Source organism: Pleurodeles waltl, chromosome 2_1 (assembly GCF_031143425.1).
Source record: "Pleurodeles waltl isolate 20211129_DDA chromosome 2_1, aPleWal1.hap1.20221129, whole genome shotgun sequence".
In the NCBI taxonomy this organism is placed as follows: domain Eukaryota; kingdom Metazoa; phylum Chordata; class Amphibia; order Caudata; family Salamandridae; genus Pleurodeles; species Pleurodeles waltl.
Genome location: NC_090438.1, coordinates 440,082,951 through 440,108,408, shown reverse-complemented (window position 1 = coordinate 440,108,408; position 25,458 = coordinate 440,082,951).

Here is a 25,458-nt window from a genome sequence, read left to right as displayed (position 1 = left end):
CAGCCTAGGCAGCAGGTGAAGCCTCTGGCGATCACCACATATATTGGGAGAATGATCTCCTCTACAGTGAGCCTAAGGTTCCGGCCATTGGGGCAGCGCGTGCGCTGGTGGTCCCCCAGTGTTCCCGGACCTTCCTACTGGGACTGGCTCACGACATTCCCCTGGCAGGACATTTGGGGCAAGACAAGACCTTTGCCAGGCTTGTCACTCACTTCTATTGGCCCACAATGAGGACAAACTCAGATACGTTTTGTGGGTCCTGTCCTACTAGCCAGGCGAGTGGTAAAACAGGAAAAAGGGTTAAGGCCCCCCTGATTCCACTCACTGTCGTTGGCACCCCCTTTGAAAGGGTGGGCATTGACATTGTTGGTCCATTGGACCCCAAAACTGCCCTAGGCAACAGGTTCATCCTGGTTTTGGTGGACCATGCCACCCCTTACCCAGAGGCAATCCCTCTGAGGACCGTAACTGCACCAGTGGTGACCAGAACTCTGATGGGGATATTTACTCGTGTGGGATTCCCAAAGGAGATAGTGTCTGACAGAGGCACTAACTTCATGTCTGCAAACATGAAGTCTATGTGGGATGCGTGTGGTGTAACCTACAAGTTCACCACACCCTATCCCCCCCAATCTAATGGTCTTGTGGAGAGATTCTCAAGACCTTGAAAGGCATGATCGCTGGCCTCCCTGAGGCCCTGAGGCATAAGTGGGACGTCCTCTTACCATGCCTTCTCTTTGCTTACAGAGAGGTACCCCAGAAGGGGGTAGGGTTCAGTCCCTTTGAGCTCCTCTATGGGTACCCTGTCAGGGGACCCTTAAACATTGTCAAGGAGGGGTTGGAGAAAGCTCCAAAAGCACCCCCTTAGGATGTGGTCAGCTACATGCTGGCCCTCCGCAACCAGATGAACCGCTTCTGGAAAGAGGCCAAAAGTAACCTGGAGGCCAGTCAAGAGGTAATGAAACACTGGTATGACCAGAGGGCCACCCTGGTAGAGTTTCAACCTGGAGACAAAGTGTGGGTAATGGAGCCAGTAGAGCTTAGAGCTCTCCAGGACCGCTGGTCTGGCCCATTAGAAATGAAGGAGAGGAAAGGGGAGGCCACTTACATAGTGGACCTCCAATCCCCTAGGAACCCCCTAAGGGTGCTCCATGTCAACCGAATGAAGCCTCATTTGGAGAGGTCTGAAGTCAACATGCTTCTGGTGACAGATAAGGGGGTGGAAGAAGAGAGTGAACCTCTCCCCGACCTCCTTGCTGCCAAGGAAGGTGATGGGTCAGTGGAGGGTATCATTCTCTCTGACTCCATGACCCTAGACCAGAGAGGGGGCTGCTACCAGTTACTGGAACAGTAATCTTCCCTGTTTTCTCTCACCCCTGGACGCACACACTTGTGTGTCCATGATATTGACACGGAAGACAGACCCCCTGTAAAGAACACAATTTACAGTTTGTCAGACAAGGTGAAGGCCAGCATCAAAGAGGAAGTCTCCAAGATGTTGGCTCTAGGGGTTATTGAGAAGTCTAGCAGTCCCTGGGCCAACCCTGTGGTGCTGGTACCCAAGGCTGCTGCCCCTGGTGCCAAGCCAGAACTTAGGTTCTGCATGGACTACCGCAGTCCAATTCAGTCACATGGACAGACGCTCACCCCATCCCCCGAGCTGATGAGCTAATAGACAGGCTAGGCGCTGCCAAATTCCTTAGTACTTTTGATCTCACATCAGGGTACTGGCAGATCGCCTTGACTGAGGGGGCTAAAGAGAGATCAGCATTTTCCACACCTGAGGGCCATTACCAATTCTGGGTGATGCACTTTGGGTTGAAAGATGCCCCTGCTACCTTCCAACGATTGGTTAGCAGGATCCTAGCTGCCAAGGATGCTTTCTGCGCAGCCTACCTGGACGACATTGCAGTCTACAGTGACAGCTGGGAGGAACACCTGCTCCACCTCGAGGAGGTGCTTCAGGCCTGCAACAGGCAGGCCTGACCATCAAGGGCAGTAAGTGCCAGTTTGGGCAGGGTTCCGTGGTGTACTTGGGACACCTAGTAGGTGGTGGCAAGGTGCAGCCACTCCAGGCCAAGATTGAAACTATCAAGGACTGGCAACCAACTAGAACACAAACAGAGGTGAGAGCCTTCCTAGGCCTCACTGGATATTACCGCAGATTTGTCAAGGGCTATGGAACCATGGTAACACCCTTGACAGAACTCACATCCGAAAAAGCAACCTAGGTTGTTGACTTGGACAGAGGCTTGTCAGAAAGCCTTTGACTCCCTGAGGGAAGCCATGTGCACGGCACCCGTGCTCAAGGCCCCTGACTACTCCAAGGAATTTATCGTGCAGAGAGATGCTTCAGAGCATGGCGTAGGGGCGGTCCTAGCACAGCTAAACAAGGAGGGCTTAGACCAACCAGTAGTCTTTATTAGCAGGAGACTATTACCACGGGAACAGAGGTGGAGTGCTATTGAAAGAGAAGCATTTGCTGTGGTCTGGGCACTGAAGAAGCTGAGGCCATACCTGTTTGGGACTCCCTTCCGGGTTCAGACAAACGACAGGCCCCTCAGATGGCTCATGCAGATGAGGGGTGAGAATCCAAAACTCTTGAGGTGGTCCATTTCCCTATAGGGGATGGACTTTACTGTGGAGCATCGCCCAGGGGTTGAACACACCAGTGCTGATGATCTCTCCAGATACTTCCGCTTTAGCGATGAGAGCTCCCAGGAGGTTGGGTAGCTCTCCCCACTTTCAGCTGAGGGGGGACACATGTTAGACCTGACAGCCTTAGGATGGTCACCCCTAACTTTTTGCCTGCTTCCCTCCACTTTTTGGACACTGTTTGTGCTGGTATTTAGATTCTGCGCACTTTACCACTGCTGACCAGTGCTAAAGTGCATATGTTCTCTCTCTTTAAACATGGTAACCTTGGATCACACCAAATTGGACTATTTAATTTACTTATAAGTCCCTAGTAGAGTGCACTATATGTGCCCATGGCCTGTAGATTAAATGCTACTAGTGGGCCTGCAGCACTGGTTGTACCACCCACTTAAGTAGCCCCTCAACCTTGTCTCAGACCTGCCATTGCCAGGCCTGTGTGTGCAGTTTCACTGTCACTTCGACTTGGCATTTAAAAGTACTTGCCAGGCCTAAAACTCCCCTTTTTCTACATATATGTCACCCCTAGTGTGTACCATAGGTAACCCCTAGAGCAGGGTGCTGTGTGGGTAAAAGGCAGGACATGTACCTGTGTAGTTTACATGTCCTGGTAGTGTAAAACCCCTCAATTAATTTTTAAACTACTGTGAGGCCTGCTCCCTGCTCCCATAGGCTAACATTGGGGCTGCCCTCATACATTGTTGAAGTGGTAGCTGCTGATCTGAAAGGAGTAGGAAGGTCATATTTAGTATGGGTAGAATGGTAATACAAAATCCTGCTGACTGGTAAAGTTGGATTTAATATTACTATTTTAGAAATGCCAATTTTAGAAAGTGAGCATTTCTCTGCACTTAAATCTTTCTGTGCCTTACAATCCACGTCTGGCTGGGTTTAGTTGACAGCTCCTTGTGCATTCACTCAGACACACCCCAAACACAGGGTACTCAGCCTCACTTGCATACATCTGCATTTTGAATGGTTCTTCCTGTGCTGGGAGGGTGGAGGGCCTGCTCTCACACAAAGGACTGCCACACCCCCTACTGGGACCCTGGCAGACAGGATTGAACTGAAAGGGGACCTGGTGCACTTCTAAGCAACTCTTTGAAGACTCCCCTACTTCAAAGGCACATTTGGGTATAAAACAGGGCCTCTGCCCTACCACCTCAGACACTTCCTGGAGAAGAAACCTGAACCAGAACCTGTACCCTGACAAGAAGAACTGCCTGGCTGTCTAAAGCACTCACCTGACTGCTTTCTACAAAGGACTGCTGCCTTGCTGTTGCCCTGCTGTCTTGCTGCTCTCTAGTTTTGCTGCAGAAGTGCTCTCCAAGGGCTTGGATAGAGCTTGCCTCCTGTTCCCTGAAGTCTAAGGACCAAAAAGACTTCTCTCTTGCAACTGGACTCCTTGTGCGGTGAAAAATTAGACACACAGCTTGTTCGGCTGTGAAAAATTCACCGCACGCCGGACCGGAAAGACACCGCTCGACTTCGCGAGGAAAAGATCGACGCGGCACCTGCGGTGTGACCGGAACTTCGACGCACGGCCCGCCTGGCCAATGCCGTCCGACTTCCAGAGGGGAAATCGACGCAGCGTCTGCCGTGAGGACAAAAATTCCACACACAGCCCACCGGAACGACGCGCAGCCAGACAACAAGCCCAGGATTCCACGCACAGACTCCGGGGCGTCTGCAAACCCCGCGACCCACAGATGAAACCTGTCCGCACGCCGGAAATCGACGCAACATCTTCCACGCATGAAAAATAACGACGCAAGTCCGTGTGTGAAGGGGCGAAACCGACGCACACACCATTTGTCCACGCATCTCCTCGTCTGCTGCCCTTTGCAGAGATTTTTCACTCAAACCAGGTACTTTGTGCTTGAAAGAGACTTTGTTTGCTTTTTAAAGACTTAAGACACTTTGGGGGTCATTCTGACCCTGGCGGTCATTGACCGCCAGGGCCAACGACTACGGAAGCACCGCCAAGAGGCTGGCGGTGCTTCCTGGCCAATTCTGACCGCGGCGGTAAAGCCGCGGTCAGAAAAGGGAAACCGGCGGTTTCCCCGGTTTTCCCCTGGCCAAAGGAATCCTCCATGGCGGCGCTGCAAGCAGCGCCGCCATGGGGATTCCGACCAACTTCCCGCCAGCCTGTTCCTGGCGGTTTACACCGCCAGGAAGAGGCTGGCGGGATCGGGTGTCGTGGGGCCCCTGGCATGGGCAGTGCAGGGGCCCCCAAACAGGGCCCCAGCAAGATTTTCAGTGTCTGCTTGGCAGACACTGAAAATCGCGACGGGTGCCACTGCACCCGTCGCACCTCAGCAAATCCGCCGGCTCCATCTTTGCTGGGGCTTTCCCGCTGGGCCGGCGGGCGATCTTTTGCAGATCGCCCGCCGGCCCAGCGGGAAAGTCGGAATGCCCCCCCCCGGGGTCGGAATGACCCCCTTTATGTCACTTTCCAGTGATATCTTTACATTTTTATATTGCATCTTTTATTGTTTGGACCTGCAAATATCCAGATAAATATTATATATTTTTCTAAACACTGTGTGGTGTATTTTTGTGGTGCTACACTGTAGTATTGTAAAATTTATTGCACAAATACTTTACACATTGCCTTCTAAGTTAAGTTTGACTGCTCACTGCCAAGCTACCAGAGGGTGGGCACAGGATAATTTGGATTGTGTGTGATTTACCCAGACTAGAGTGAGGGTCCTTGCTTGGACAGGGGCTAACCTGACTGCCAACCAAAGACCCCATTTCTAACACTTTCCCACCCCACCCAGAAGATAGGAAGTTTGCCACTATCAGCCCTCGTGCTGGAGGCTAGAAACCTCTGTAGACTCTAAGGATCGAAACCTGGACAGGAAGCAGTCTGTTAGGGAGGACCGGTGTTCTCCCCCTCCCACCCAAAGCAATAATCTTTCTGCCACACATTGGAGTATAAATGCCCGGGGGGGGGGCTTAGGTACAAGATGTTTAAGTGGCTTTCCCAAGACCCCAGATGCACCATCATCCTGGCCCTGATCACCAGCTGTCTGGATTACAGAAAAACTCTTTATGCAGGTCTCACAAACCACCTCATCCAAAGACTCTAAACCATCCAAAATGCCACAGCCAGATGCATCTTCAATTTCCCCCAATGATCACACATCACCCACACCTCAGAGAGCTCCACTGGCTCCCAATTCAGGATACATGACAATTCAAGCAGCTCACCCATGCATTCAAGGCCCTGCATAACTCCGGACCAGCCTACCTCAACCACCGCTTAGGTTTCCTGCAAACGTACCAGACGCCTCTGCTCCACCTCCCTCGCCTGCACCGCTCACAGCTGCTTGGTCAGGGCCAGTGGATGCTCCTTTTCCTACCTCGCAGCTAGGGCATCGAAGAACCTCCCCTATCTCTTTAACTCTACCAGTTTTTCTTCAAAATGCTGAAGGCCTGGCTCTTCAACTGAACCTTTGTGACCCTACCAGCACCTACAATCACTGACGGGTGACAAGCAGCACTCCACAAATCTACTGATTGATTGATTGATTGATTCAAAAGGGATGGGGAGCCTCACTGAGGCATTAGGCCCAACCGAAGGAAAAAAATATCTTTCTGCTGCCCTACTTGGTAGACTGGAAGGTGTTCCACAAATAAACACTAATGGGGACAGAAAGCCCACTGGAAACCGTGGATACATACTTACTTTGTTTAGGGCAAAGTATGGGATTGGGCAGGTCACACAGGCATCGGATCCCCAGACTCGCTGTCAGTCTGGAGTGCCGAACCCTTTCTACCCATTAAAGGATCCAGGGTACAACATGGAATAAACACCATGGTTCCTTGAATGTAATTCATGTATCACTATGAGGTCAGTCTTGAAAAAGATTTCTGTTTCTTTATTGAAATACATAAACGTTGAACAGTCTCTCTAAGTGTTTCACCGATGATGCTCTATCTGTTTGACACTATGGTGGTCATTCTGACCCTGGCGGTCTTTGACCGCCAGGGCGGAGGACCGCGGGAGCACCGCCGACAGGCCTGCGGTGCTCCAATGGGGATTCCGACCGCGGCGGTAAAGCCGCGGTCGGACCGGCACCACTGGCGGGGTCCCGCCAGTGTACCCGGCCCCATTGAATCCTCCGCGGCGGCGCAGCTTGCTGCACCGCCGCGGGGATTCCGACCCCCCCTACCGCCATCCAGATCCCGGCGGTCGGACCGCCGAGATCCGGATGGCGGTAGGGGGGGTCGCGGGGCCCCTGGGGGCCCCTGCAGTGCCCATGCCACTGGCATGGGCATTGCAGGGGCCCCCGTAAGAGGGCCCCTACATGTATTTCACTGTCTGCTGCGCAGACAGTGAAATACGCGACGGGTGCAACTGCACCCGTCGCACAGCTTCCACTCCGCCGGCTCGATTCCGAGCCGGCTTCATCGTGGAAGCCTCTTTCCCGCTGGGCTGGCTGGCGGTCTGAAGGCGACCGCCCGCCAGCCCAGCGGGAAAGTCAGAATTACCGCCGCGGTCTTTCGACCGCGGAACGGTAACCTGACGGCGGGACTTTGGCGGGCGGCCTCCGCCGCCCGCCAAGGTCAGAATGAGGGCCTATATATGGCTTCGAGGCTGGCAAAACAGATGTTTGATACCAAAATGTTGACCCGATTAGGCTCAACAGTCAGAAGGTGCAGCCCTTAAATGGACCCATAGCCCAATGTCACTCCATCGGCAATAATAATAATCATTTGTCATCCATTTTTCATAATTTTGTAACGCATTTTCACCTGTTTTAATATTTGTTTAATTGAGTTAAAAAAAGATTCATGTGAAAATATTCCTTGTTTTGTTGCAAGTATGATTATTCCAGCATGTAACGATCCATAATGTTGATTTCATCACGGTACCAATCGGAATTTTATCCATGAGGTTATACATATGATAGAGCGTAGTTTATATAATCTGTATTAACATGAAATGTTTATGAACTAATGTGTGATGATGCCGCATAGAAACTATAATAATAGCGACTTTGCTTAAACGTGCACTTGAATTGTGACCACGATGAATGGCCACCAATGTATACGCAAACTAATAATGACGATCAAAATGTTTATGTTACATTCAAAAGAGCTTATACTAGCATTTGCTTTATTGAAACTGTGCCGAAATTCTCATAGGCCTTAAGTTAGCATGAGCCGGAGTTTAGCTGCCTGGCTCTCGTATTAAATGCAGTTTTCTATTTTTCAGTGTGCTGACTCACAAGGGGCTATGACCCTGCAATGTTCTTTTTTTTCAAACTTGGAAGATGAATGTAACCATGTTAAATCCGTTCTCAGGCGCATTTTTCTATGCCCATGGAATAAATGTTATAAATGAATTGAAACAGTGTAGATTAATGTAATGTACAAGGTCATTGAAACCAGTGAATACAATGGAACTGCTGACCAAAAGATGTGCAAAGAATTATCAAGGAATGAAGTCACACTGGACGTGTCACCTCTGAAGACGTCAATTACGAGGACCAATCAAAGACTTGTAAACCAATATGGGGTGAAGATTAGGATTACCTAATGTCTAATTTGATAGGTTAAAGATAGTGGGGTATAGAAGATGTCCAATAGAATTTTGGGGGAATGTGCTACGAAAAAGGGATAAAAACCCATGTCACAGAGATGTCTTTTAGGCGGGCTAGGGAATGCTTTTGATTTTATCCAGAAACTCTGTCACTCTGTTTGGTGACTTGAGATTATTGAAAACCATCCTTGCCCTTAGTTTGTCCATTTACACTTTTCCTCCTTATGAGGGAAATGCCCTTTTTGCCCTTTAGCTGAGTCTTGACTAATGGCGATCTGACTGATGTCCTGAAGACGAAGACTGAACCTGTGCGCTGACCTAATCCTTGGAGGGTAATTATGACAATGCATTTGTAATTTGTCTGTTTGCTTTTAGTTTCTAGGTACCAACTGCTTGCTTTTGACAGAGACCATAGCTAGATGTTTTCCAAATTAGTGTTCAAAATTGTTTTGCATGAAGCCCAATATGCTAATGCTAATTAGTGGTTGGACAGGTGTTCCCCAAACTGACGCAAATAGACAAAAACTGACATTATGCTATGTTGAACTGACGCTATATTGACTCTTTGCTGAACTTGATCTATGTTCACGCCGTGTTATATTCTAATGTTTGTGATTCTTGCCTTAATTAAATCTTATCAAAGTTGCCATATTGTGACTTTGCTGTTATGTTTCTTGGTTTTGAGGTTAACGCTCTTAATCTTAGATTGTAACTAATAGGGAATAAAATCCATAAAATTCTACTAAACTGGTGTGGTTATTCATGGCTGAAAGTTCATGGTAGGGTCTTGAATTTATTAATGACTTTGACTAAGGTGAAATGTATAGTTGTGATAAATATTGATGACGTTATTGATGTATTGATTGATATATTGATTAGCTATCTCGTCCTACGTGTCTCTCAACTGGGTCAAAAGATTCATTGGCCTAAAACGTGTCTTGATGTGAAATAAATTATCATAAAGGGACGCGTTAACACATCCAATGCATTTCTAGAATAAAATCTCTTTTTGCATGGGTAACTAAAACAAATTTGAAAGAAAGTGCCATCAGAATCCACATTAAATAACATATTTCCCTCACAAATACACCCACAATCTCTCAGGAATACTCACGTAAATGCTGTATGTTTTTCATGCAGTTCTATATATTTAAACACTTGCATGGTATCCTCCAGCCAGTCCGCAAAATCACTTCCAATGTAAATTTGAGTGCTATAAATCAAAAAAGTAAAATCCAACAAGTGATAAAACAGCCCCGTTTGCAAGTTACATACTAATTAACTCGAGTGCACAAAAACACAATCCAAATGCAACCCAAATTTTGCCCCAGAAATGCTTTTACCATAAGTTTAATGTGCAACCATCTACATAAGTGACAGACACCTTAACAATCAGCATGTCAGAAAGACAATAATATTTTCATACCCGAACAAAATCCATCTGTTTGACCATCTTATTTGTTTGACCAACATACATAAGATCACAAGGGCATTCAGTCACATATATACCATTTTTGCTTTTGCCCTTAGAATGTGCCATGAATTGTATTCTTATGTTGGCCACCTCAATAACTTTTGTCTCGTTTGTAAAATTGTATCCTTGACATTATCCATACCTACAATTTCCAAAAATGGGTAGGAGTCCCGAAGCCTCTGATTTAGTTTCAGATCTGTGGTGTGTTCTCACTATGTGCTAAGGACAAACACGGTTTTGCAGAATGTTTTGATTTGCAACCTGTGATGTTATTCAGACATGACTGTGTGGTTTTATCTACATGTTATGATATAGGTATTTTGCCAAAATGCATATTTTATCATACAGAGATGGGTCAAAACATCAACACTTGTTTATGGACTGTCCAGTGTTTGTGTAATTCAATACAGAAACCAGAATTTGTACTGAACTGTGCACATTTACAAACTCAAGGACAACCTTGTGTATGTATGTATAATTGTCTACTGTTTACATCACTGCACCTATGAGCACTGTGCCGTCTGCACTGAATGTATTAAGCACCTGTTTGGAAAGCAAAAACAGAGAAAAAATGTGCTGATATTTAATATAAAGATAACAAACATGAATAATCTTATGATAATACATGAATAAGACCTAAAAAAAACTGCTGTGTTCATTCTGCGCCTGGGCATACGGCATCTTCATTTCCACGTCAAGCAAGAGAAAATGTGGTTATGGTTTTGACACATATGGCATCAGAGTGGGGGTAAACACAGTTTCCGGTCACTTGCCTTACTGAATAGTTGCACTGTATTTGGTCACTGGTTTGATCCGATCCTTTTATAGGTGCTAGGTCAGCCACAAAAGTGGGGTTCAGCTTTTATTAGGGGCTTTGTGGTAATGCTAGATGGAAGGAATTTTGGAAATTCCAGCAGATTCCAGAGATGTGAGGACAATGTGTGGTTTTAGAGTTTCATATATTCATGGCATTGCAGAACCACTCCACTGCATCATACTGACTCCCATTGGTGTGTTGCTTTTAAAAATATGATGATTTGGGAGGTTCTCCTATGCGCTGGCCCAGACAAGGCCCAAGTAATGCACCTACTCCATTGCTCAAACGGTTCATTTTTTTGACAGGAAACGTTTCTGGGCCCACATTGCATTTTGGAGCATTTTGTGGCACAGGTGCTAGGTTCAGCCACTCAAGAGAGGTACAGCTTTTAAAAGGAGAAGTGTAGGAATGCTAAATCAGAGGAATTTGTGGATCCTGAAGTTTCTGTTAAAGATATGAGGGGAAATTGTGTGATTTTAGCAGAGTTTTAGGTTACACCACCCTTGACTCCCATGTGTGTTTAGTTTTAAAAAAGGTCCGAGTTTAGTAGGTTTCCTAGTGGGTAGCCCAGCCAAGGGCCAAATACTACACCTTCCCTCACCCCCAATACTTTGCATTTATTTATCAGAAAATATTTATGGGCCTCATCATGAGGCTGGCGGTCCGGTGATGGTCAGGCAACTGTAACTGTGGTGATCTGACAGCCACATAACAAGTCTGGCAGGTGGACCCAACAGGGGACTGCCGTCTCTGCCAGGAACGTGGCTCCCAATGGTCCGACGGTAGCCTGATTTGCACTCAGCCTGGGTGATGCTGAGCTCAGTACTGCCTGACTGATTACGACTCAGCTTTCCACCAGCCTATTCATGGTGGGTTCCCCGCCATGAGAAGGCTGATGGCAAGTCAGTGCCAGGACCTCTGCACTGCCCAGCACCGTCAGAATGTGCGCTTTATGCTTTGCAGACTGCGCATTTTGAGGGTGCTGTGTGCTATGGTATTGACGTCAGCTCTTTTAAGGGAGCCAAGACCAACAATAGAATGGTTCCTGCTCGACAGCCTGGCTAGAACCCCTTACTACAATTTCCCGTTTGTCAGCCCGGCAGGAACTTTCTAATATGCCGGGGGTGCTACAGTCGTGGCAGGGGTGTCTTCCCCGCAAGTTTGTCGGTCCCGCAGTGGGACTGCCAAGCTTATAATAAGGGACAAAATCTCATTACTGCCTTTTGTGATCTTTTATTTAGGAAATGCTAGGTCCAGCCACACAAATGGGGTAAATGTTTTATTAGAAGTGTGCGGATGCTAAGTGGTTGAAATTTTGTGATTTCCTGTAGATTCTGAAAGTTTCCATCACAGAAAGATGAGTAAAACACCTGCTTTTAGCCAAAGGTTGAGGTATGTTAGGGATTGTGGGTAAGATAATGTTATGGGATCTATGCAAACTAAACCACTTATGGACTCCCCTGGGTGTCAAGTTTTCAGAAATGTCTGAGCTTAGTAGCTTTTCTTCAGTGGTGGCTGAGCCCTGGCCAAAATAACACAACTACTCCTATTGCCAAAACTTGTCATTTTGTGACAGGAAATGTACTCCACATTGCATTGCATTTTCAGGCCTTTTGTGTCACCGTCACTAAGCCAGCCACACATGAGGTATATCATTTTCATCAGGGGATGCGTGGGAATACAGACGAGTATAACATTTGTTATTAATAATTTAATTTATTTCTAGTATCGGCTTCCAAAATGTAAGCCAGAGTGTTAGAAGCAACATATTTTGCAAATTACCTCCTGAATCACAGGACACTATAAGTAACTTCAAATTCAGAGTTGTACAAATACCCACTATTCGTATAATCGGTATCTAGGGGACATTTTAATAAAATGGTTAGTTTTCCTTTATAGCTGGTGGAAATTATCATCTTTTGCATGCTGTACTGACAGATTTTTGTCTTAACTGTTTTTGCTGACAGAAGAACACTTCACCCCTGCTAACTCGTGGTAAACTGTATGTCTCCTCCTTTCAACATGATGATATTGGTGCACTCCTAATTGGCATTTTTATCTTACCAATAAGTCCTTGGTATATGGTACCAGGCATGCTTAGAGCATATAAGGTAAGTGGCAATAATGAACTGTAGCACCTATTGTGTCATCCACTATACTGACAATGCAAACATAGTTTCAAGCCTACCACCTTGCCTGACAGTGAAAGTTTGAAAACCGCAATTAGACACATCAAAGTAAATACTCTTGACGGATGTATATGTTTCCTTTATTAATAAGTCACCCAGAAGCAGGCTTTACTGCCTATAAGGCACAATGCATAGTATTTAATAGTTGGACATGTAGAGATATATTGGGGATATCTACTAACATTTCATGCAGTGCAGCACAACAAATGAAGTAGCTGTGCGGCATTGTGTGGAAGGGAGAGAGCAGAATAGCACCATATTTTCAAAGATATTGTGCGGTTCTGCTCTCTCCTTGCGTTGCCTAGTGCAAACACAGGCACCCTTGCCTCATAATTGAAGGATTCTTGACTTGCAGTCAGTATAGTTTTTGTACGAGAGGAAAGAACAAGGAGAAATTGGTGTATTTCTCCTTGTTATGCTTTCCTAATGCAGGCACACCATTTTAACACAAACCCATGTTTTCAAGTTTTTTCAAATATGGATTTGCATCCAAATACTATTGGTGGATGCACATGAATACACACGCACCACCCATGTAATGACTACTGGAAACAAGGTAATACAAAGCAGAACAACTTGCATGGCTTTGTAAATGGCAAAATTTTGTGTCAAAAAAGTAACACAACCAGAATGCAAAATCTTATTACATTTGGGCATTTATGTTAAACATGTCCTTTCAGTTAAACGTTCTGGAAACACATTTTTCGTGTATGATGGCTGGCTTTTCCACAGGAAAACACTGATTATGTTATTATATTTAATAATGATGTCAATGGCTATGGAACTGCTATAAAATAATTACAAATTTCTTTTTAATAGCTAATAAATATTCAGTTTAATGCCTAATTATGAGTGTATTTGCATCTGATAAATAGAGATACCAAAGGGTATGTTATTTATCGGGTACAATAAATAACACCTATTCTGAGTGTTCAATGCACCAAAATGTGCATGATAAAGTAAACACCACATGCTTTTTATCATTAAATTTCAGCAGGTCTCACATGCTGAAATTTAATGAAGGTTGATTTATGTAATGCATCAGATTATTATTGGATGTGTTAAATAGCTTCAAATTCGTAATCCCGACCCAGGGTAAAGTAGGGGCTGATGCACAGGTCAGAATTAACTGACCCACTCATAATCAGGCCCTTAATGGTAATGTCAAATTTGTAAGGAGTATTAATGAAAAAAAAGTACATTTAGAAAGTTATATTCCCCTGTCTAGAACATCTGAAGTAATTTGCATTAGCCTCCAGCTGTAGCCCAGCTGTAGCCATCTGAGTAGTTAACCTTTAATGATGTGTGAAAACCTCTCCCACCACAGGAGGCTAAGACTTGGGATTAGAGAGGTGGTTTTGTTACTCCGGCCATTTGTGCAATGCCCAGGAACTTAATTAACTTCAAAGGAGCCTCGCCTATCACAGACAGATGTGAGATGATACCTGCACAGGCTTATTGTTGGTTTCCCTGGTCAGCTAAGCTCCAAGCACTGTGGGAGGGAACTGTCCCAGAACTAGTTTGGATTGACCACTGAGGTGAAATTGCTCATTTTCATGATCACACCTCTGGGATGGGCACACAAGTTCTGCACAGGGGGAGGAGGGTTTTACCATCTTTGATTTAGGGAGAGAGGGCAACTCTGGGATTGTTTGCAGTAGAGCACACAGCAAATGTTGCAAACGTGTGTAGGGTTACTTCTGGGCCTAAAATCTAAACTCTGTTGATTAGGGAGGAACCAGGATTCACTCACATTCACAAACTGGTGCCAGACACTAAAGGGCACAAGCAACAGGCCTCGGTACAAAAATATTGTGCCCTGAGACAGCAGTAAAATGGCTACACAACACCAGTAGTCTTTGTTTTTTTATGTGAATTTCCATGTTTTTTAATTCTATTTCCTAACTATAACATTCCTGTAACTTTTTTTTTCAGTGAATTTCTATTTGTAAGTAATTTTAACTACTATACCTTAATCTAACTACTGTTGCACACAGCCTTCTGCACAGTGGGAGTTGGCTGCAGGGCCTAGCCTGTGACCAGGCCCTGCGACCCGCCCCCAAATAATGACCCAGTCCTGCACCACACACAGCCTTTAGCTGTGTGTAGTGGGGGTTGGCAGCAGTGTCTGTCCTTTGTCCAGGCTCTGCAGCCATACCCCTATAACCACACCAACCCTGCACAACACACAACATTTAGCGATGTGCAGCGGGGATTGGCAGCGGGGCCTGGCCTGCAGCCAGCCCCTGAGGCCTACCCCACAGGCACTCATGAAGTGCTTCTTTGTTTGGTGGAGAAGTGATCATATTCCTGTTCATCAAAAACACATCTCCAAAATCAATGGAAAACCCATTTGAGGGGACTCTTGTAGTAAGCTGTCAATCATCCTTTGAAAAGGGATGACACCATATTTGGTCTCAGCAGCATATGTTATGAACCCACTTGTCACAGCCACTACATAAAATATTGTGAGCAAAAAACAAGGATGCAAACACCTCCTTCATAGTTTACTGACACCTTTTCACAGTAGAAATGTAGATAAAACAGGCTTGATAAACTACTGAATGGATTTATACCAAACAAAAAAAGGCACAATCTGCAGAACAAAATCTAGCTTTCTGTTGAATTTTCCTAAAAAAGTGTTCTCAAGTATCTAATTGTCCATGGAAAGTTTTGAGGTGATCTGTCAAGCGTGGACAGAGAAAAGGGGGTGGTCAAAAAATGCATTCCCCATGTTAATTCTCATAGGAGTTTTGAACATGACCACAGCCATGAACTGCTGAACAGAATTACACCACATTTGGCAGAAAGGTAGATTTTTGTCCATATATTATGCTTTCAGTATTTAGTGTAAATATGTTCAGTAGTTTTTGAGATATTAAGAGGAAAAGACATGTGTATAAATAGGGCCATGGACACAGGGACGTCTCCTGCTGAAGTGTTTGAAGTTTGAAGTGTTGGCAGCCATTCTGGGCTTAAGCTGAGTCCCAGAAAAGTAAAAGAAAAAAAAAGAAAAGGTAGCAGGGTATGTTTACCCTACACCCCTAGCATTGGTCCATGGGTCCCTCTGGGGCCCCCCAGGCTAAAAAGCATTAAAAAAAAAAAATAACAGAGACGTCCGTGGCTGAATACACAGATTTGAGCTCCCATATTTCTCTGCTATTTTGTCCCTGGGTGGGCCCTGTGCAGGGGACATTTTGTCCAAAAGTACAAAAATAGGAGTGGACACACAGCCCCCCCCTCCTAGGGCTTGCAGAAGCCCTGGGGACCAGTGCCTCCCTGGGCTATGCTCATGAATTGTGCAGGGGTCTGTTGCCCCCACACCCTGGGGACCGCCACCTCCCTAGGGCAGTGAACTGCAACATATAAGTGGGGTCTACATGCCCCCCCGCACCCCAAGGACAACCACTTTCCCAGTGCAGTGAACTGTAACTTATGTGGGGGGCTGCACACCCCCATACCCCAGGGACTGCCACTTCTCTGGGGCACTGAACTGCAACTTATGAAGCTACCTCCTTGAAGCACTGATTTGTATGCAGCTGGGCCCAGTTGAACCCCTGCGTCCTAGGGCCACTACCTCCCTTGGGCAGTGAACGAGTATAATATAGGGGGGGTCGTGGGGTCACCCTGCACCTTACGGACTGCCACTTCCAAGGGCAAATACCTTTGTTTTCATTCCTCTTGGGTAAGTCTGCCCTTAATCAAAATGTTATTGGTCGTGTTGTGATGCGAACTGGAAAAGTTCCCTTTGTCGTTCTTTTTTACAGGGCCAAAATCAATATGTGTTGTCCCTGGGTGGAGGTGATCTAAGATGTAATTGTGAAAGCTCTTGTGTCTCTCTTAGCAGTCTGACAGACCGCTGGGGAGAACATCTCTTTAAAACTACACTTATTTCAATCTGCCAGACATGCTTTCCCAACGCAACACGCTGCCCTACTGTGCGCTCTTCTTCCATTCCTGTCACCTGCTGATCTTTCTGTACATGCATGATGATCTCTGGGTGATTCTGCACTGCTTCCCTCACTCTAAAATGTACCCTAGGAAGGTTTCCCACTCTTATCTGTGTTTGCTCTGTTCCGTACCGATGCATCTGTATAGTCACTATATTAACACGCTTTTCTTGAAAATCTTTCTTTTGCACACATAGGGGGTCATTACAACTTTGGCTGGCGGCCGCCAATGCGGCCGCACTCCTGCGGTGCCCATTTGGAGATCCCCGCTGGGCCGGCGGGCGAAAACCAAGTTTCCGCCCGCCAGCCCAGCGGGGATGTGGGCCACAACATGGGAGCCGGCTCCAAATGGAGCCGGCGGTGTTGCGGGTGTGCGACGGGTGCAGTTGCACCCGTCGTGCTCTTCACTCTCTGCATAGCAGACAGTGAAAAGCCGCATGGGGCCGTGTCAGAGGGCCCCTGAACTGCCCATGTCAGTGGCATGGGCAGTGCAGGGGCCCCTAGGGGCCCCACGACTCCCCGTACCGCCAGCCTTTTCCTGGCGGTTCATACCGCCAGAAAAAGGCTGGCGGTCGGGGACTCGTAATCCCCTGGGCTCTGCCCAGGTGGATTATCACCGCCGGGGCAATAGTGGCGGAATTCCGCCGGCCGCAGCAGTGTGACCGCGGTCGTAATAGGCCAGGAAGCACCGCCAGCCTGTTGGCGGTGCTTCCGTCATTTTAGCCCCGGCGGTCTCGGACCGCCAGGGTCAAAATGACCCCCTTACTGTCTAGTGTTCTCGGGCATCGGCTGACATGGCAGTCTGCGATTTCAGAGACAGATGAGAAACAGTTGTGCTTCAGCTGAAAAGTAATCGACCCTGTGCAAAACGACATTGGTTCAGATCCTAATTCGCCCACTTAAAAAAAACCTGAAATTACTACTGCTTTGTACTTGGCATTGCAGTATTTGGAAAGCTTACTGACTGAGGATATATACCTTGAATAATTGACTCAGCTTTGTCAACTTGCGTAAAGCGCTACGAAGTAGTAAAAACGCTATGGGTTGGCGCATTATTAAAGCTACGCATACTCAAATGTAGAAGGGAGGGTGAACGTTGGGTGCCGTGGGATGATGTGTAAAACACCTCTTCCAAACTCGACTGTGAGGCGCAGCAGCAAAACTCTCAGCGTCTATTTATAAAATTACGATTTTTTTTGTTGGTGTACAAACGAAGCTGATGTCTTATTTCGACGGTCAGGTACTATTTGAGGAGAATAGAGGAAGGTTTTCATTGCATTGGCTGCTGATAGGATCAGCCTCGGCTAATTGCTTGTGTTAGAATCAGTGGCCTCGCTGTTGGACTGCCAGCAAGGAACATTACCATTCAGTAGCCCAGTATTCTTCCATTCACGAACCACGAAAGGATGAAATACTGTGTCAGAGCTTGGAAGCTGTGACAGGTAAAATGCATACACAATTCAGCAGTACGTTTATGAGCCCGCCGAGCTTTCGTGTCTGTGGATAAAATCATGGCTAGTTCTTGTGACACTTTCACATATAGGGCCTGATTACAACTTTGGAGGAAGGTGTTAATCCGTCCCAAATGTGACAGATATACCACCAGCCGTATTACGAGTCCATTATATCCTATGGAACTCGTAATACGGCTGGTGGTATATCCGTCACATTTGGGACGGATTAACACCTCCTCCAAAGTTGTAATCAGGCCCATAGTGCCTACTTGTTTACAGCAGATAATGCCTCCAATGGCTCCCTACCCTGGGCACGGTAAACAAGGGCGTGGTAGAGTTACAAGACACAAAAGGTGTCATCACGTCTTTGAAAGAACCGCTTTAAGAAATATTATATAAATATGCAGCTAAAAGTAGCTTTCTCTGTACAAAGTTTCACAAATCGGTCAGATATCGGTATTCACAACAGAAATTAAAGTCGTGCATTGCTTGTGTTCTCATGGGCGCCACTCGTGCCAGTTCAAATATTAAAATCACCCGTTTTGTACTTTTATTAATATTAACCTTTTATAGAGCATGACCAAGCTCGACTGAGTCAAAGAGGCTTATTCACAAGCCCTCTGTGGTGCAGGGAGGTGCAGCAAGGGGCCTACTTACAAGAGAGTAGAGCATCAGCATTGATGCACCACTTTTCTTGCGCCCCCTTCAATCTCTTAACGGCACTATGGGTGCGCCTTATTAACAATACAGTGCACAATGGCACACAATACCATAATAGCATCAAAATATTTGGTGTTATTGTGGCACTTTGCTGCACTATTGCCAAAAATGTTGATGCTAGTCCAGCAAAAAACAGGGAGGCACATAGGTGATGTCATTTTAATGCCTGCCCTAGCAGGCGTTAGAAATGATGCCAAAAATGGCGCAGTGAAATCTAGTAAATTTCATAGTGCTAGTTTTTGGTCCTCCCTGTGTGGGAATGTCCCCCTTGCATACATTATGCCCAGCACAGGCAAAATGTGGCTCAAGGGTTTACAAAGTGGGGAAATGCATGCATTGCACTACTTTGTAAATATGGTGCAGGGAAATTGCCTCCTTAATGCCACATTAGCATAAAAAAATAATGCTAGTGTGGCACAAGGAGGCTCAAGGGGCTTGTAAATATGCCCCAAGTGCTTTGCTGCTCCACTGGGAAAGGGCAAAAATGCACCATATCTAAAAGATACTGCGCATTTCTGTCTTCTTCCCCTGCTCTGGTGCTAAAATTAGCTGCCTAGCGCCAAAGCAGGCACCCTTGCACCATAGTGCAAGAGAGCCTGAGTTTCAGGGAATGATTGTTTAGGAGCAGGAAGGTGTTCCTTCCTGCACAATAACAATCATTAATGGTGTTTTGCTCTTTTTATGTGTGCTGGAGAAAAAGCAAAAACCAGGAGAATTAATAGTATTTCTTCTTGCTGCGCCACTCTTACGCCACCCCTGGGTGGCATTGGTTTTTGGCATTGCCTCAGGTTTATGATTTCTTGTAAATCTGGTGCAGAGTCAAAAGCATTGGGTGTTGCGAGGAAAGAGAAACACACATAGCATGCCCTTCTGCCGCAGAAAACTGCGTCGGGCCCATATTTACAAGTATGCATTAAGCCACGGAATGTGACTTAGCGCCGCCTTGTAAATGTGGAAAGGAGCACAGCGCCACTGGGAGCATCAATGACAGCGACAGTCCTTATTAGAAAAATTGATCTTAAAAAAATAATGTGATCTGTCATTTTCAGGGATGCTCTTTTTTTGCAGCCCTCACAGTGAAATACAGCTGAGTTGCACCTATCAATACACACATCTCAGGGGGTAGAGCACACTACCTGCTGAGCTTTCTTATGTCACCTCTTCCCCACACTCAAATGGAAAGCCAAAAATTGGAGCCAGAGTCAGCTCTGCCCAGAGGTGCTGCTTTCATTGTTGCAGCAGGTGCAGTGACACTGGGGCCCAGAGCCCTGGGGACCCATTTAACCTTGATAACTGCTATATTTTACTAGCCCAACAGCAGTGTGATGTGTTATTTTCATTGCTACAGGGCATCCTTGCCATGCAACTGGCTCAACCATTGCCCCTGAGATCTTTTCTCAGGCTTCCATCCATGTAGTGGTCTGTGCTGTCAAGTGCCTACTCCTCGGTTTACCATTTGTAGCTGACAGCCCCATAGGGGACAGAAATAGAGGCACTACTGCCAGCCACATGTGGAAGATAAAAAGGATAGAGGCCCAGGGACTTCATAAGTGCTTGCTCGCCCCCTCCAGTTCTTCCCAATACCCCCACTGTATTCAGCCCCTCCCTTGCATTACATTAATAGGGACTGAGGGTTAATTGCATTACTTGTATGTATATAATCTGTTTTACATCACTGCACACCCTGACCTCCTGTGCACCGGGTCACTTTAAATAGCTAATTTCATAACTTGTATTCAGAAAGCAAAAAACAGCAGGAATGAAACCCTACATGCTGCATTGCTGAGAGTAACAGTATGATACGTTTAAAAAAATATATTTTTATTAACCTTTTAGCACTAACAATTATGATCACATAAAAAATAATCATGAGCTAATTACATAATCAGTTGTGGAGGCAGGAAATCACAGGTATCATAACTCTACTGCTCTTCCTTCAATAGCTGGCCCAACCTGTGAAACAGCTGACTGTTCCACCCACAACATTAGTCCTGCACAATGCGAGCCAGACTTCAAGTAAGCAATGGATTCTGAGGTTAGTGCTTTGCATATTGCGAACACATTACAACTGCCCCCACCCACCCCATCCACCCAACGCTTCTCACAAGAAAATAAAATGCACATTATGATGACCAGAAGGGCAAAGTTCTTAACTGCGTAGGTCAGGACACAGCTACCAGTGTGTATTGCATCAAAATAATCATTTGGGAGGACAGTCCAAGTAGGTCCTGGTAGTTGGGTCCCAGCACAGGGAGATCCCTGGGTGGTCTAGTACTGTTGTTAGAACTGTAGACTACTTAATGATACCCTTTACTTTCTGTATTAGCAAGTTTTATCTGTGGAAGTCAGAAGTTTTGAAACCTGTCCTAGGATTGTTCAACTAACAAAGGGCATTGCTTGCTGTTAGTGACTGCTTCTCCTTTGGAAACTTCTGATGAATCGAAGGGTGAGGTTTGAAGCCGTCCAGAATATTGTAATGTTATCTTTATTGAAAGCCATTGACAAGACATGCACCAGAGTTACTAAAAAATGTGCAAAACTGCATGGAAACCTGTAGCTACACTTACGTAAACTGAAAAAAACTGTGTAACTCTGAATTTACGACATGTTGCCAATAGCGGCTTGCAGTGAGCAGAAGGGACGGGGCGGTGCACATAGGTAAATATTTTTTTTTACAAAAAAAACAAAAAATGAACTCTATCGCTGCTGCCACACTGCTCCATCCACTCCTCTGCTGGCTGCAGTCACAGGCCCCCAGCCTGCCCTGCGGCCAATCCTGACGCTGCTCAGAGCAGGAATACCGGGAGCCTGTGCAGGCTTTCTCCAGCCTGGCAACTGTTTTGCTGTGCTGGAGAGAGCCTACTGTGCTTGTGTGTTTGGCTGGCCTGAGACGGCCGGCCAAACACACATGCACTCTGAGGGGGAGTGCTGTCCACTCCCCTTCAAAGCTTGTTAACCACGTGGCCCCACCCCCTTTACCAATTTTTTTTAATAAACACAATTTATTATTGTTTCTTTGGTAAAAGGTTTGCAGCTGTCACTGTTGGCGGCGGGCAGTGCTCCTCTGCCCTTATGGAGGAGCTTCCCCTCCAAGTTGTTTGCTGATGGCATCAGCGGTCAAACTTACGGCTAAAAATATCATGCTTGTGTAACACTTCAGAGGATTTATCATTGTGCACACCCTCCAGTGCAGCTCTTTACACAAACACACAACCACCAAAGAGTAACTCAGCAAAATGTGTCCCTTTCACAGAAGTTCCACATATTGCCCACAGAACTGTTGTTTGATTTACCATTTGTTCATTGATTGCACCCTTTGTGTCACTCAGTGGATCATGCTCTGTGTGGGATCTTGGTAATGTTTGCACGGTTCCTTTTTCATTTTGCCCACTTTGAATAGATTAACAGGTTTTCATACTAAAGGGTGCAATGCTTTAAGGCAAGTACTGTGCTCATGTCAACTGCTGGCAGAAAAATCCTTTTGTGTGCAAATAAAGATTGACACTGTCACACATTTCAGGGATTATAGGGGTCCGGGGCCAAAAACCAAAGGTTACAGTGACACTATATAAGTTTAGGTGGAAATCAGCTCCAGTAAGGAGCATCATACAACACCAGCGGCACTCTAGATTTTCTCACCTCAAATGTCTGTTCATCTAGCAAACTTTTTAAGCATAGGATCAGCACAGTGCTATCCACATGAGCTAGATAGGTACAAAGGGGCATATTTATGTGCCACATTAACATCATTTATTTTTACGCTAATGTGGGCCCAACGAGGCCAAAATCCCCGTGCCTTATTTTCAGGGTGGCGCAATGCATTCATGGTGCTAAGGGGCACAGGGACAATGGAGTTGCATTCAGTGCAGCACCACTTTCCATAAATTTGCCCCAAAGTCTTTTTCCATTTGTATAGCAAAGTCTTTAAGCATAGGATTGACACAGTGTTATCCTTGCTGAGCTGTAAAAGGACAAAAGCCATTTACCACTCCAGGGACTGTATTACAGCTTTGGACTGGTAAAATAAGATCCAAGCCAACCTGGAATGAGTAAAGGCAACCCCTGACACGTGTTTTGCTCTCATTAGAGCTCTTTAGAGGGGTTTAGCTTTGTCCAGACACAAGGAAGCATCCAGTATAAGTCAAAACAAAACCCTGTAAGGATAGACTGATGCATAAATTATGCAAAAGAGAAGAGAGAACTCTGTGTAGTTCCCAAGTTGAGGTGGAGAGCAACTCAAGTAAGGAGCACTCTTCAACACAAGCGACACTCTAGATTTGCTCACCTTAAATGTCTGTTTATCTAGCAAAGTTTCTAAGCATAGGATCAGGATATATAGGATATATATATATTAATTACTTAGTGGCAGTCGCCACTAGGTAGTCATAATTAGGACCTATTTTCTATAGAAAAAGCATTTTTTGATTGCCTTTATCTTTGCTGCTGTTGACGAATCTTAAAGAAATTAAAAAAAATATACGATGCTCACTTCAGCTGCTTTCTGGAAAGTTTCCGGGTGATCTATCAAGCAGGGGCTGTGAAAATGGGGAAGAGGGTTGTCCCAAAACACGTTTTCCCCATGCTTTTTTCCATAGGGATTTCGAACACGACTACAGCCCAAACCGCTGAATGGAATTAGACCAAATTTGGGAGAAAGCTATCTCTTGGTCCAGAAAGAGCCCTTTCTGTTATTTGGTGTAAATCCATCCAATCATTTTTGACATATTAAAGAAAAAAACAAATTTGTGTATAAAGGGAAGTGAAGGCTCCACAAGCCCTTCCGATTTTGTGCTGAGATCTGATTGGCTGTCAACACTTCAACAAGGAAGTGTTGTCAGCCATCTTTGGACTCGGCTTCAGACAAGTCCCAGAAAAAAATGATAAAAAATAAGAAAAGGAGCCTGGGTAGGGACACCATGACCCCTCAGCTTTGGAGGTGGGGTCCCAGAGGGATCCCACCATAGAACAAATTTTTTTTTTTTTTTTAAATGCAGCAAATTTATGTCGGTGTCCCGAATATTTGGCAAAAAAAACAAAAAAACAATTGCTTTATCCTGTTCTTTGTTTTAATAAAGCCCCTGGGAGGGGCAGGTCCCGGGGGCATATGAAAAGTAAAAGAAAGGGGCACACAGGGCCCCTCTCTTAGAGCATTTTTATTCCCAGAAGACCACCACCTCCACAGGGATCATAAATATAATGATGCAGCAGCCTCACCGGGGCTGCAAAAATATAATGCAGGGGGTCAGTTATGAACCTTTGGCCCCAGGGACCATCACTACTCCTGGCAAATGTTTAAAGTTAGAGAGGGGCCCGGTAGCCCCCCATTGAGGAGCCAATAATATTAATGCTGGTAGGGACAGTCACCTCCCAGGCCAGGCTCCTGCTATGTACCAAGGTCCCCTCAGGACATAGCTGTTTATTCTGACTTAGCAGGAGCACTGACAGCTCCCACCAAGTCAGTGCAAACACTCTTCTCCCAGCAAGCGAGAGCTTTCAAATAGGAGCTTTTCCTCTGTTTTCCTGCTCGCAGACATGCAGGCATAGAAACAGAAGAAGCTGTTGCTCTCAGAGACAGGAAGCTTCATGTTTAGCAGCTCCCTGTATGTGAAAGAAAAAGCTGGGTCCGTAGGAGAAGGGATGCTGGCTGGGACTACAGGGGACTTGAGGCTTCACCGGCTGTCCCATTGCACACTGGGTGCCCTGCCATGGGAGGGGGAGCATGCGGCTTCCCTTCCCAAAATAACAAATATATTATAAGGCCAGACCTCAGGGCCATTACCCCAATTAGGTAGTGCTTACTAACTGACCAGTAGAAAGTGTTCCAGTTCGATAGACATTTTGTGCACAACTGTTGGATAAATGAGAAGATGAACTTCCGTTCTGGCTATGATGCTCTTTTCACAGAAATTAAACCTCAACAGGATGCACTTACAAATATCAACATGGCAGGTGCCCCAGTTGAAGCTCCACTTCTGGAAAGGACAAATTATCCCAACTCCTAGGCTTGGTGAAGGCAAAGAAAATGTGTTTACTCAGAGGGCTCCATATTGAAAAATGATCTGAAAGCCTTTATGGAGGTGAATGCATCTATCATGAACTGGTATGAAATCAGACACTCTCACATTCACTTTCACACCCAGACATCTCACTCCCAGAGATACCCTCTCACACCTATTCTCACACCCAGAGAGACAGACTCTATCGTCAACCCTGGCCGCACACAGCCGAAGGCCATGCGTGACGGTGGTTGGAATAATGTATAGTAATAAAAATTACTTTACGTGAAAGAAAACCCATACAAATGCACTGGAAAAAACAAAAGTTACGGGGACGTTATAGTTAGGAAATAGAATTTTAAAAAACCTTAGAAATTCACTTAAAAAGCCCAAGGTTACAGAGACGTTACAGTTGGTTTGTGAATGTACTCGCACAAAACCAGAGAAATTTAGCAGTTATAGTTAGTTATTTCAAGTAGCTCTAACGTGCGGCCTAATTTAGCTTTAACTTGCGCACTCACCATGCAAGGCTAATTACCCCTGATATTACAGCTCTCATGCCAACTTTTGTAACGTTAATAAAAATATCAATGAAACATGAGAAGTCAAGTTATTGAAGAAAAAACTGTGTATGGCGGGGACACGAGTT